This window comes from Phalacrocorax aristotelis, chromosome 5 (assembly GCF_949628215.1).
Source record: "Phalacrocorax aristotelis chromosome 5, bGulAri2.1, whole genome shotgun sequence".
Lineage (NCBI taxonomy): Eukaryota > Metazoa > Chordata > Aves > Suliformes > Phalacrocoracidae > Phalacrocorax > Phalacrocorax aristotelis.
This window is the reverse complement of record NC_134280.1, coordinates 27504380-27518043: the sequence shown is the minus strand read 5'-3', so window position 1 is coordinate 27518043 and position 13664 is coordinate 27504380.

Here is a 13664-nt window from a genome sequence, read left to right as displayed (position 1 = left end):
CTACTTTTTCATGATTTTCATTACTTCCTTGATTCATACTCAGTGTTTCACCAGTAAGAGAGTAAAGCAAACATGAAAAAATAGGAAGAAATGACCAGAACTGGTGTCATGACTCACTGATTTATCCAAATTCATAAAGCTCTCTGGTAAAGCGAAATATATTTTTCTTTTTCTGTACTGAAAACAGGCAGTCAGAATACAGTGTTGATAATAGTCGTATTGAATCCAATTATTTTTTTAAAAGTTAACAAGTACTGAATAAGATAAATGTTTTTAATTTGGTCTCACAAGATTTTACACATTAACCAGAAGATATGTAAATCACTTATGTAGAATAGGACACCTTTTCAGGAATGCCCAACTGATCAGACTTCTTAAACACTGTCATTCTTTTAATTTTATAGTAAAATCACTCCACAACTTTTCTGAATGTTTTTATTTAATCATTTTTCATTTAGCTTAATGTTTTTCCTCTTCTGGTCAGAACATTTTCACGTTACCAAAAAACCTGTGCTGGTATGTAGAATAATTGTGTCCATTTTCATGGCTTTCAAGTTAAGGACTGATAAGGGGAAGAAAGAAGGATTTCCATCTGGCAAAAACTAAGCTTCTTTTATGGTAATTTTTGACACTTATTCATTAGATTTGCCATAAAACCTTTCTCCAAATCAAACATTCCCAGATTATCAGTAGATTCTGGTTCAGATAAAGTTCCTTGTGCTCAGGGAATTGCTTTCAGGTTTTCTTAGATCATTGTTCAGTTGTTTTTCTGCAACCTCTTTCTCGAATAGTAGTTTTTCTGTAGTAGGCTGGCCTTTTTCATAAAAGATGCAGATTACAGCTTCATTTCTATGAAGTATGAGCCTAAATTATTTTAGCTTGCGGTGACGTAATTTTCTCTTGATTTGCCTAAGTTTTTCAAAGTTGCATTCTGCTGCCTTGTGTATTTTCAATTTTTTTTCCTGAAGCTTTTTTTATTATGCTGTTTTCTCCATTGAATTAAGTAATATTTCAATTATTTTTTAATCCAAAGGCTACTCATTATATTCAATGCTATATTTTTCCTTCCTTTGGGTAAGTTTTAATACTTCTACATGATTTTTCTGTGAAATTCTTAGAATTAGAGCTAAAAACCAGTCCTTAATTATTGACTTAACCCATGAACTGAACACTAGTGTATCCACTTTCACTTTTTGTCCAGTCATTATATTTGCACAGTTTCTGAATATTTACTAAAATTTCACAAATTTCCAAAGATAAAAGTATTCATCTGGACGAACATATCCAAAGTGTATTTTTCTTTGTCATCTCATCTGTTTTATTTGGACATTCTATGTCATCGCTCGAGAATGGAAATTTTGGCTTGTAAGCTAAGTGATCAATTACATGCTATGAATAGTCAATACGAGCAGTTCGCAAACAATGCAGAAGATTGTGGCATGCTTACATAGAAGCAATTTGGTGAACGCCTACGAATAAAGAAAATCTGTTCGCAATGATTAATGAACACTAAACCTATAGTAAATCTTATTTGCAACGTGTAATTTGACCCAATATACATGAGGTCAAATTTCAGTTGATATTGCTTAGCCCTATTGTCAGACTTAACATTCCAGCTTCCTGTAAAGACAGCAAAATGGATTTTGTTTTAGAGCTCAACCTTCATAAACTGTTTCCCTTTTAACTGAATGACCGCTCGTCCAGCTGCATCCTACCTGTTCTTCACTCACACTATGTGTAATTCCTATCCTTTAATATAGTTAACTAATTCACTTTTATTTCAGAATCCTCTGCATTTTCATTTCTAGTCATAACACATCTACATCCTCCAGCTGATTATATACAAGGAGTTAATGCAGCCAAAACTGTGCGCTTGGACTGCGCTGAGGGCAGCAGAATAGTGTACAGTCTGTGTAGGAGGGCTCTGGATCTGTTTGCTGTTGGTGTGACAACTGTAGTTGCTCTCCACTGCAGCACAAGTGTTCTGATGTCACATGGCCACCTGGACCCATGTAGATCTCTCAAGGGAGAGCAAAGTTCTGCATCTGCTTCTCCCTCCCTGTTAAAAGTTGATTATGTGGACGGCCTGGGACAAGTAAGATGTGAAGATATTTTTCCACCAACCTGTCGGACGTCAGTTTGTGATTGCATTTCCAGGCCAAATTTGCTAAGGAAAACTTAATCAGGTAGCTGTCTGCAGCTGTCTTTTTATGTAGTTTGGCCTGTGACTCTCTAAAAACAAACACATTCAAGGATATTTCTGTAATTGGGAGACAAAGCTGCAGAGAGCTATCTGGAAGGAAATGGAATTTTGTAATGGCCAGTAAAACACTCTTATATGCTGTAAAATGGCTGAATTTATTGTGCCACAAATTATTAAGAAATTATATATTTATTAAAATTACTATACTAATATGAATATTACTTTTTAGGTATCACAGAAGGTATTCTCTATCGTAGTAATTTTTTTGCATTAAAGAAAACCTACTGTCAGTAGCAGTTTTGCATAGATAAACAAAAAGCTTTTGAAACCAAAAGTACTTGGCACCTAGAAAATTGCTGATTAGAACAGTATTTCTTTGTGTAGGATAACATTACCACCACGACTTGTATGCCAACCGTAGCATTTTCAGGACTGTTTTGCAATCACACTTTACAAGAGGTGTTGGCAATGGCATTTCTGACTTCCAGGTCTATAAATGTTGACAAAAACGGTCCTTGCAGTTGTTCTGTGGTGCTTATATAACTGTGTACTCAGGCATGCTCTGTTTAACATGTATGTTGATCAAGCACGATGTTTATTCTATGCGGCTGTTTTGTTTTTTTTTTTTAAATGAAGCTGGCAGACCTAGAAACTACATTTGAAGCAAGTGCTTCCCACCTAAGGGAAAGAACATACTTGCTGCCTCTTAGACTTACTTTTTCTGTGGGTGTCAGAAGGCAAGGAGGAGGGAAGAGAAGGTAAGAAATGGTGCCTTTTTTAGAATTTTAATTTAAGCATTAATTATCTTCAAAAATTAAAAGGGTTTCTCTGGCAATAGCTACATAGGGTCTGGTGCTCAAAAGGGGCATGGTGTGGCAATGAGACATGAAAAGCTGTGAGTTTGTACTCGTCCTTCTCCTCCTCCTTCTCCTCCTCCTCCGTACCTCCCACTGAACATCCTTAAAAGAAGAACAAAACCATTTCAGTTAGCAGTCTTTCTGCATCTGAAGGGAACTTGCTATGATGTACATAAGCATACATACATGCCTAAGGAGAACAGTCCTAGTGCATCATTACCTAGTGATACAGCATAGAGAAAAAATGCAACCCTGATACACAATTATTATGCGGATGTTAAGTGTTTGTTTGAAACCACTGCCTGTGTTCACCATGTCTCAGCATCAGTTGGCAATATCCATATCAAAATCTAGAGGAGGATAACAAGTTAAAAATAATCAATAGTCATTTATCATTTAATTTATTACTACTTTCTCAAATTCTGGAAGAGTGCTTGATATAATCAGCTGAAGATATATCAGGATAATTTAATACATTAATAGTTAGAGGCTCCAATTGAAGCTCCAATTTCTTTCTGGGCTTGATTATAGATCTGTAAAATATTTCTTTCCAGCTACATTAATTGGTAATTTAGCAGAAAAAATTACAGCGAATTAACCTCTGATAATAATTTTTTTACTAAGTGTGTTTGTATCTTCTGATTTGAACATAGAAAGGCAGAATATTTAAGTGCATTAACCCTAGTCCACAGAGGGTACTACTGAGACTGTGCCTTTGGGACCACTGTCTGGAGCCCAGCCTTGGGGGAACCGAATGCTGTGTCCCAGGGTGCTAGCTCAGTTAGGTGGCTTCTAAACTTCATCTAACTAGACTGTCCCTGAATCTAGCCTTACACTTAGCTGTTTGGCTTTTTCTAGATTCATCCCTACCCAGCTGGAAAATGGGCTGGTGAGTCAGGCACTAGCTGCAAGAGTCTTTTGGTCAGTAGATGGAGATTGATAGATCTGAGTTTGAGACTAGGTCTGTGGATCCAAGCATTGGATTAAGTTCTGCTGGGTACGTGTATGGGAACACATGTCCAGCTGAGTAACCTGAAGAAAGAGGTTAGCAATTAACAGTTAATTGCTATTATCCTTGTGTGGTAGGTGACCAGAGCAACACTCAATTTGCTATGGGATTTGGGCTTTCAAAAAGAAGTTTATGACTATAATTCTCCATTTAATATGTGACAAACGAATACCATTTCTTCCGTCCCCTCTCTCCATCTTTTATCACACATACAAAAAACAAAGATCCCCAAAATGGTCTGGCAACAGGTGAAGGAAGACCTGGAGGCTAGGCTCCCACCCATAGTTGGAAGTGAATATGGAAGAAAAGACAGCCATCGCCATTCTGTATCTGCCAGATGTTTACTGGATAAGTTAAAGTAGCAAAATTGCAGCTTAACTGGTGAAGTTCTTCTTATTTTCATGTATTTACATGTCTGGGGCAATGCAGCAGGTGACAATCCTGTCAGAAAAACAGTGTGAAGCAGGTGGAAGAACTAGATCACAGGTACACAGCAAACATTAGACAATGCTCTTCTTGTCAAGTTTTAAAAAAATAATAACCAATTCCTAACTAACTTATTATAAACACAAGCATATAGCTATATATGAATGAGATAATTACACTGCACTGGGACATTACTGTCTAAGTATCAGAAGTCTGAAGTAGAAAAGTTAAGAACTGTGTTGCACACCGAATTAACAGCTTTAAATTATTTGTCTGTATCTCTCTTTTCAAAATTGGATGCGGACTACTTCATCTGTGCAGCAAAATCACAGGTTTTCTATTATGGATTCTTACAGTATCACATAGCATATTATTTTCCCAGACTTGATGGTATTTACACTGGAGTTTGGAGCATCTGAAGTGAGTTTAACATTTAGAGTAATCATGAATACTTATGTGATGATGGGCAAACTTGACAACAGCAGGGAAATCTACTTCTTCGCAGCTTACAACATACAACTGTGCAACAAACACTGGACGGACAAACCCAGATCTCCAGGCTGTCCTTCTCAGGGGTGTCACACTGAATTTGAATAAACAATTTTACTGGATGACAACATTTTCTAGGTCTTTAACACGTCAGGTTTTGTTAGGTGTCTTTAATATCTTCATTATTGGCACATGTTTTTTCACTGAATTCTGCAAATGATGCAGTCAACTGACTTGTGATTGCCAGTGCTTGATATGAACTTTTGGTGGTTAGTTTTGATAAGGCTCAAACTTCCTTGCATGATCACTTGCCCTGACTGAATAAGCATACTTCACAGAACAAACATTCTAGCGCAGATAGCGTTACTCCAAAAAGGAAAAAAATCTGATCTTTAGATCTAATTTTTTTTTTTTAGATTTAAAAAACCCCAACAACTTCCCACCAGCATTTGGCAATATTCCCTGCCTTCTGAAATAGTATGCTAGTACTTCTGGTAAGACCATCCATCAGGCCCACAAACAGAACTAGTAAATGTTAAAAATGTGAATGACTATTCCTGGAAAAACATTTGCACTATTTATATTAGGTCTAATAATGAAAACTTATGGCAGCAAAAACACTCCGATTCATACTGAAGTGATTCACACTGAAGAAATGTTTCTGTGGAAAAGATGAACAGAATAGCCAGAAAGAAATTTCTAACAGCTACGAAGACTGTAACAAAAGCAGACATTGTGGCAGTAGAAAACAAATTGCCAGCTATTGTAAATCCTATTATTTTCTCAATGTGCCTAAATAGCATACTACCAGGACTCCCACTGACATTACTAGCGTGGAAATAGAGTATTATTGTGAATGCATTTTCAAAATATTACAGAAGCCAATAGGGTCCACATAACTGTCTATAGAATATGCAATATAAGCTATCAAGCTCTTCTTCTCCTTTGGTGTCAAAAAGCGTGTTCCTTACACAGAGCGAGCCTGATTTTTGGTAAGGCCTCTTTTACCATGATAAATAGAAGTAAATATGACTAGCACATTCCCAGGTTTAGAAGACATTTTTACAACCTGATTTCCATTTGAATCATGCAGTCTGCCACAGTTTTGACATGTTTCAGTTTCATCACATGACTTTTCCCTACATGAGGCGTGTTGTGAGGAAATGTGACATGTCGTGGCTGAACATCATATCCATCTCTTCATGCTCACCCATGAACGGTTGGAGATGATTCCAGGTCAGTAGTTTTGGATACAAAACAGGTGTTGCTGTGCGCTACAATGTTGCTGAGCAAAGTTTTTCCAAGAGATCTGTAAAAAAAACGTGTTTTGCCCAAATCTGTTGTATCCATCAAAATTATTTACTTCCCCCATGCTAAATCATTGGTTTATGCATACTTTTCAAAAGAAGTGAGAGGGATTTTAAAATCCCATTTTTCTTTTCTACTCCGTAGTTACATTGGCACAAACTCAGTCACACTTCATAAGACAAACAGTTCGTTTTGTTGGTGATGCGCTGAGGAGAATATGTTCGCACACACGCGCACGCACACACGCGCATCTATACTCCAGAACATTAAGCTTGCATCATAACGTTTTTAAAAGTTCTTAAGTGATTTACAAGCTTTAGTGATCAAAACAGTTTGAAGATTTAGATTCTAAAGCAATCAGGGAAATAACAATTTGGGCAATAAAAGTTGAAGACTTAGAACACTGGCAAGTACACAGTAAGACGTGGGTTCACCAATACAATTGTAAATTCAGTTCCTCCAGCTCAGTTGTTTTTGCTGTTGTAGGACTGTCATGGTTTAGCCCCAGTTAGCAACCAAGCACCACGCAGCCGCTCGCTCACTCCCCCCTGGTGGGACGGGGGAGAGAATTGGAAGAGTAAAAGTGAGGCAACTCATGGTTTGAGATAAAGACGGTTGAATAGGTAAAGCAAAAGCTGCACGTGGAAGCAAAGCGAAACAAGGAATTAACTCACTGCTTCCCATGGGCAGGCAGGTGCTCAGCCACCTCCAGGAAAGCAGGGCTCTGTCAGGCATAATGGTTACTTGGGAAGACAAACGCCGTCACTCCAAACGTCCCCCCTTCCTTCTTCTTCCCCCGCTTTATATACTGAGCGTGATGTCCTATGGTGTGGAATATCCCTTTGGTCAGCTGGGGTCAGCTGTCCCGGCTGTGCCCCCTCCCCGCTCCTTGTGCACCTGGCAGAGCACGGGGAGCTGAAATAGTCCTTGACCAGTGTAAGCACTACTTAGCAACAACTAAAACATCTCCATGTTATCACCGCTGTTTCCAGCAAAAATCCAAAACATAGTCTCATACTAGCTACTATGAAGAAATTTTACTCTATCCCAGCTGAAACCAGGACAAGGACACTAGGTTAGATGTTATTGTTCCCCATGGGACTTTCACAGTGTATTAACGGATACGATAAGAAATAATTTGCTTTGCATGTGTAACTTTTAACAAATAAAACCAGCAGACTGCTTCTTAAAGTAAAATGTACATTGTTTCTAATTCTTATTATTCATACACTCTGATACCAATTTCTTACATGATCCTAGACGTTTAGGTTTTCCTGCTTAACTTAACCTACCTTTTAAATTCAATGGGAAAAGCAGCCTCTTAAAATCATTATTTTGAATAGCCAGATAACTTGCTTGAGGGAGAGGACTGTTAACTCATGGCTTTACTATTTCAGATTTCTCCATCATTTCGAGTGTAGAAGCTTTACTGTCATTGTCAAGCGATTTAAAGAAATTAGTTTTCTGTAGTGGTGGCTGATTTTTATTTGGTCCATGTGCATAAAGCCTTGCATTTTTAATTCTTGTTTTGTAATTTTAACATGAGTAATTTGTTTAAATAGAAGTTTAAAGTCATCCATGAGTGTTTGCTATAGGGAGCTGGGGCTGTATGAAAATACCATGTATATTAAGACTCGTGAGTGTTGAGGATTGGCAGCACTGGGTTTGAGATTATAATTTTTACCATGCATGCACATAGTACAAATTTCCAGCATGAGCTTGATTTATAAATCTTTTGTTTTGATTCTTAAGCCCAGAAAAATTTTCTCATAGAAAGTGTGTAAAACCTTTTCTGTGAAACTACATTTCCAGATGGAATTTCACGCAGAATCATATGAAGATTTGTCAAAAAATCTTGCTACTATTGTTGGTAGTTAGTTTTGGTAAAGTCTGCAATATCTTCAAGATTATACTGTCTGTGTGTGCATCTGTGTGTATGCGTTTGTGTACTGAGCACATGATTTTGCTATAGCGCTACCTTTGTTTGCTGAATATTCTATTGTATGTATATATTCTATATACACGTTAATAACGTGTATTCATAGAATACACGTTATTAATATCTTGTGGGAGAGATTAAGTGGTACGCTCATGGTAAACTCAGTGCAAATTTCTCATTGCGTAGCTTGGATTTCTCAGCATGCATATATGATTTGGAGCATTTAATACAGTCCCTACAGCACACCTAAGGGAAATGCAAATATTCACATGAATAGCAGCACACATGCAGTACCAGCTTCACAAGAGACAGAGAACAGATTTTCAGTACGCAAAGTGTAATATATTTTAACTTGCCTGATAAAAATGTCTCAGCCCATTCAAGAAAGAACACAAATTTAGTAGCGTAAGTTTCATGTTTCATGCAAAATTAATTGCAAACCACACATGATTAAACTTTTACAGCTGATCTTGCACTTCTTTATATTACTGGAACATTATGAGCTAGGTTATGTACATTCCACATCACATTACCCGTTTTCACAAAATACGCATTATATTGCATCTTAAAAGCTTTCACGTGGAACAAGTGTTAGATCTCGTAATACAAACTTCAGAGGATTAGTACGAATTTCACTGAGCAAGACAAGGTGCATATTGTAATACAGATTGGACACTCTACAGCTGAGCAAAACCTTACATGTATGGATGCATTCAAAATAAATGACATGAGACCATGCCATACTAGTATTTCTAAGAACATTAAACAAGTACCAGCAATTTTCTCATACACTATCTGCAAAAGTTAATAGATTTTACATTCTTGCACATCGTATATCTGCATGCGCTCACACACACACACCTGCCTACCTGCAATTATTTTATTGATTTAAAACAAAAAAAAGAGAGAAAAAAAAAATTCCCACAAATACAGAGTCATTATTGGAAATCTAAGCAGGTCACGTGACAGACAAGTCATGTTTGGATTAGGAAGTGGAAAGACACTAGGGTACACTTAAATACAGTGGTTAGACAGCTAACATATCAAGCAAATTCCAGCAGCTTGGAAATGCCTGTAACAAACAAACAATGAAAATTCAACAACAACTGTGATGAATAATTGAAAGCATACCCTCAGTGCAAGCTTTTCCGCAAAATTTTCCAGCTTGACACAAATTCAAATTTTATAGTGTCTGTACAACACAAGTTTCACAGCATACAAAACTTATATTCAATAAATTAAAATTATTTCACATGGAGAATTTCTACACAAGGCGGCTGAACGTGCAAACTGTGTTTTGCAGGGCTTGCATGTGTAATAGCCCCATCAGTGGGCTTTAAACTTTGACTTTAGTTCTCTATTGATACAATCTAGTAAATAGCATTAAGAAATACCTGCTGGAGATGGGTGTCACTGTGAACTTGTTTGCTTCCCCTGCAGCTTCTACAGTCTTCGCAGAAGACAGATTTTGAAGAGGACATCACGAACCATGTGTTGTAGAACATACTTGCAGTTTATGTTGCACAGATTTCTTCATGACTTGATGATGGTTTGCCATCAAAACAGACACACTAAACAAAGAATAAAGAGAAGTGCATATATTTATTAATGGCATTAATGCTTTAAGTTTGGAGGGACAAAGCTGTCTTATCGGTATAGATTCTTGCCACCTGACTTGCTAGCTGTTGGTTCTCTCTGAATCCTAATAATTCTGAGGGAGCAATGAGACATACTAGAGTGCATTTCCTCCTGTCAGCCAGCCAAAGGATTAGAGCTGAAGCTGCTATTCACTACCCAACCTTAGCATCAAAACAAGTATCTTATTTTTTTTTAAACTACAGTTTGAATTTGCTAATGACAAAGGGAACTCCCAGTGGGTGTGACAATCATGAGATAATCAGCTTTAGAGGATTAGAGGACCCCAAGGGTGTGATTAGCTCAGGTTGGCCAAGCCCTCTGTCATGAATTAATTCAGAAATGAATATTTGCATTCCAACACTGCATCTTAATGAAAAGGATTTCCAGCCTAAGAAACATTTTTTCTTTTTTTTTCTTTCTCTTTATTTCTTTTTTTGTTGTTGTTTTGTTTTGGGGGTTTTGGGGTTTTTTTTGTTATGAAAAGCAATTCACATTGCACAAGACAATTGGCAGCTGTGGCTAATGAAATGTGAGATGATTGAACAATAAGGATCTGAATTTTGTGCGATTTACTTCTGCCAATGATCTTTCAATGCAAAGAACATGTTCATTGTTATTTTTAGTTGGTCTTTTTCCTACACTTTAGTTAAATGCTTGATGGAATATTTTCAATTCATTTGATTCCATGGTTGACAATCAGTTAACTTTTCCTTCCATAATTAGCAATTATCAACTGTACAAAAATACTGAATGCTGTTGGGTTTGCATAATAAACAAAAAGCAGAAGTGATGGTAGCGAGTTTGCTGAACTGAAAATATATCTTTTGTGCACTTGACAGCTATTTGGGAATTTGAAATGGTGTTGCATACTTACGAATGCACTGGTGAAATGGCCTATATGTCTGACAGTTACATTAAATCCAAGCAGGCAAAATTGTCGCTTGACACAGATTTAGCCAATGCAATTGATAAAATAGGCCAGAGAAGCATAACCTGACAATGCAGCAGTAATTTAAATCTGTTTTATCAAATAAAGGAAAAGAATTATGTGCAATATGAGAAACAGATACAGATTTGTATGGCTAACTTTTCACTCTGAGAGAGTTCATTACATGTACAGAGGATAATAGATGAATAGCAACCACGTGGGCTGCTTAGTATGGCTTACATGTGCATGATCTCTCTTCTTTATATCCATTTGCCTGCTGGTTCCACAATCTGTTCTTCAGTGTTGGCAATTTCTTGGATACACTTTTTCTTGTAATCTACTTGTTCTGATCATGTTATCTCAATTTCCATGTCTATAAAATGAAGATGATAGTGATGAGCTCTCTCTAAACAGTGCTTTGAAAATTAGTTACAAAAAACATCCAATTCCATCAGTAAAAACAATTATTTTGCTATTTTCTTGCTTGAACTTACCTTTCATGAAAAATGTTTATTCTTCTCTTTGGGGAAAAATAAGTATAATTCCATTCCAGTACTGTACTGCCTATGTTCCCATCAGAAGTTGTTTTTTAACTGAACAAAGATATCCTATAGTTCTCATTTCTCACTTTCCACTTTATCAGTCTGTTCTTCTGTCATATCCACCAAATCTTAGTTAATCTGTTTATAAAATGTTGCCCTTTGCTGAATTTTATTAGAATCTTTCTGTTATATTTCCTGGGAGAAACTGATGATTATTTTTTTGTTTAATTGTCTGCATTGTCTGCCTAAGTACTTCAAAGCGCTCAGCAAAATCTGAACTTGTATTCGTTCACCAGCAGTAGGAATAGTCATAGCTGTAGCCCTGATGACAGAAAAGCAGTAACATTGTGTAAAAGCCAATACTTAAGCCTCTTAGCCTGAGTATTAAATTGTCCTATGCTATGTGGACCTGGAGAAAGGCAAAGAACAGAGATTGGAGTCGATGTGCTTTCACAGGCTTTGTTGAATTGTAACGTGTTAATCCAAAACTTGAAGGTTAGCTGCTACTTTGTTCTTAGTATTTGTGTCTGCCTTGCTTCCTTAGAGCACTTCTGTACTTAATATCCTTTATTAACATTTTAAAAGTGTCTATGGTTCTGTATCCCTGTTGAAATTGTCCTCCCTTGAATCCCTTTGCAACCTGTTTTTCCCTCTTCCCCTATTAATCTCTCCTTGAGTACGCTCCCAGCACTGGCAAATTTATCTGTGGGGTGTATGGTCCGAGGACTGTGCCTTAAAAAACTGAAAGTCTAAGTGGAGGGTGCAAACCTTATCTCATTGTTATGTACTGACATAAAGCACTAAAAATAAAATATGTGAGCACTGGAGTCATTAATAGCCCAACTGTGAAAAAATTTTAGGCGTAATTCTCATTTGGTTTTAGTAGGTGCATAAGTGCCTCCATAATTCTGGCCCCCAAAGACAGCTGAAGAAACAGCTTTAAACTGTGAATAGTCTTATCTTACGCGATGGAAAGCAGTCAGCAGCAAAGGCAATTTCACTGCTTACACTGCAGTTCATCCATATCCGATACAGCACACTGCCAACAAAATTTTATTCTGCATTCAGCATAATAAATACTAATAAGCCCACATCCATTGTGTAGGGACAGTACCTTCCTAAGGTGCACGTTACCAGTCTCAGTGGGAGAGAGCAGAGAACTAAATGGGCTCCTTCCAGTATGACTGCAGCCAAAACATCCACTGTTTGAGGTGATTTTTCTCCCTGCAGCCACAGTCAACAAAACCTGCAGAGCTGGTAGCTGTCAGGGTATGAGCTGCTGCTGTACACAACTGAGCAAATAACACTGCCAAACCGAGAGTGCTTTGCACCGCTGGCCCTCTGCGCCTCCAAAGCAGCCCATGGCTGAGCCTGCTCAGATCCAGGCAAACCACTGGCTTCATGAAGAAAGGCTGCAGAAGCTGCAGAGTAAGAGGCTGTAAAAAGTATCCCTGTTTTCTATATTGGCTATTTCTATGCAGATATATTATGTCAGAAAAAAAGGAATAGGGGGCCAAAATGCAAAGATGCAGACAGATGTGTCCAAGACAACATCCATACTGACAGAAATGTGGGTTGAATGCATGCATGGGGACTTTTGAAATTCCACAATATGCCTTTCTGTATCTTCAGGTGCCGCTATGTCTCAAAACTGTGGCCCTTAAAGTTTCCGTTTCAGGTGTTAAAGTACTTTGCAAGTTCCATTATTTCACAATTCTAATTCTTAAGTACTGATTCTCCTCATGTATAGTGAACAGATTTTTTTTTTTCAATTCAGCTTGAATGATTCACACTATGCCATTTTAGGATGATAAACAACTGTGGTGCAATATATCTTTCATATTTTCCTTAAAAGGATAAAGAAATTTTAAAAATGTTTTAAGCTGTGTTTAACCCAAATAAAAAAGCGTTGGCTGCATCTAATCAAATAGCATGGATAATAGGTCACTGAACTGAATAGATTCTTCTCAGGCCCCTAATGCCATGATGAGCATAAATGTGTAATTTCTGCTGCACACATTACAGAAAATGGATTTTCAGCAGTCACTCAGAGAAATATCCTTTCAGATGCTGTATTTTATTTACAACAACAACAAAGTTTTAATCTTTTATTAGAATACAACTTATGGCATTTTTTTATTAGGTTTATTCTGTAAACAAGTTCCTAAGCTTAACTGGAAGGGTAGGTAGGTGGTAGTAGTGCAAATACAATGGGGATACATAACTGCATTTTGTAATGGTCTTTTAACCACACTGCTGTTTGACAACAAGGACCACAGAAAGAGTGATATTCAGCACTCACTAAAAGTACAAGAAATCTGGCTT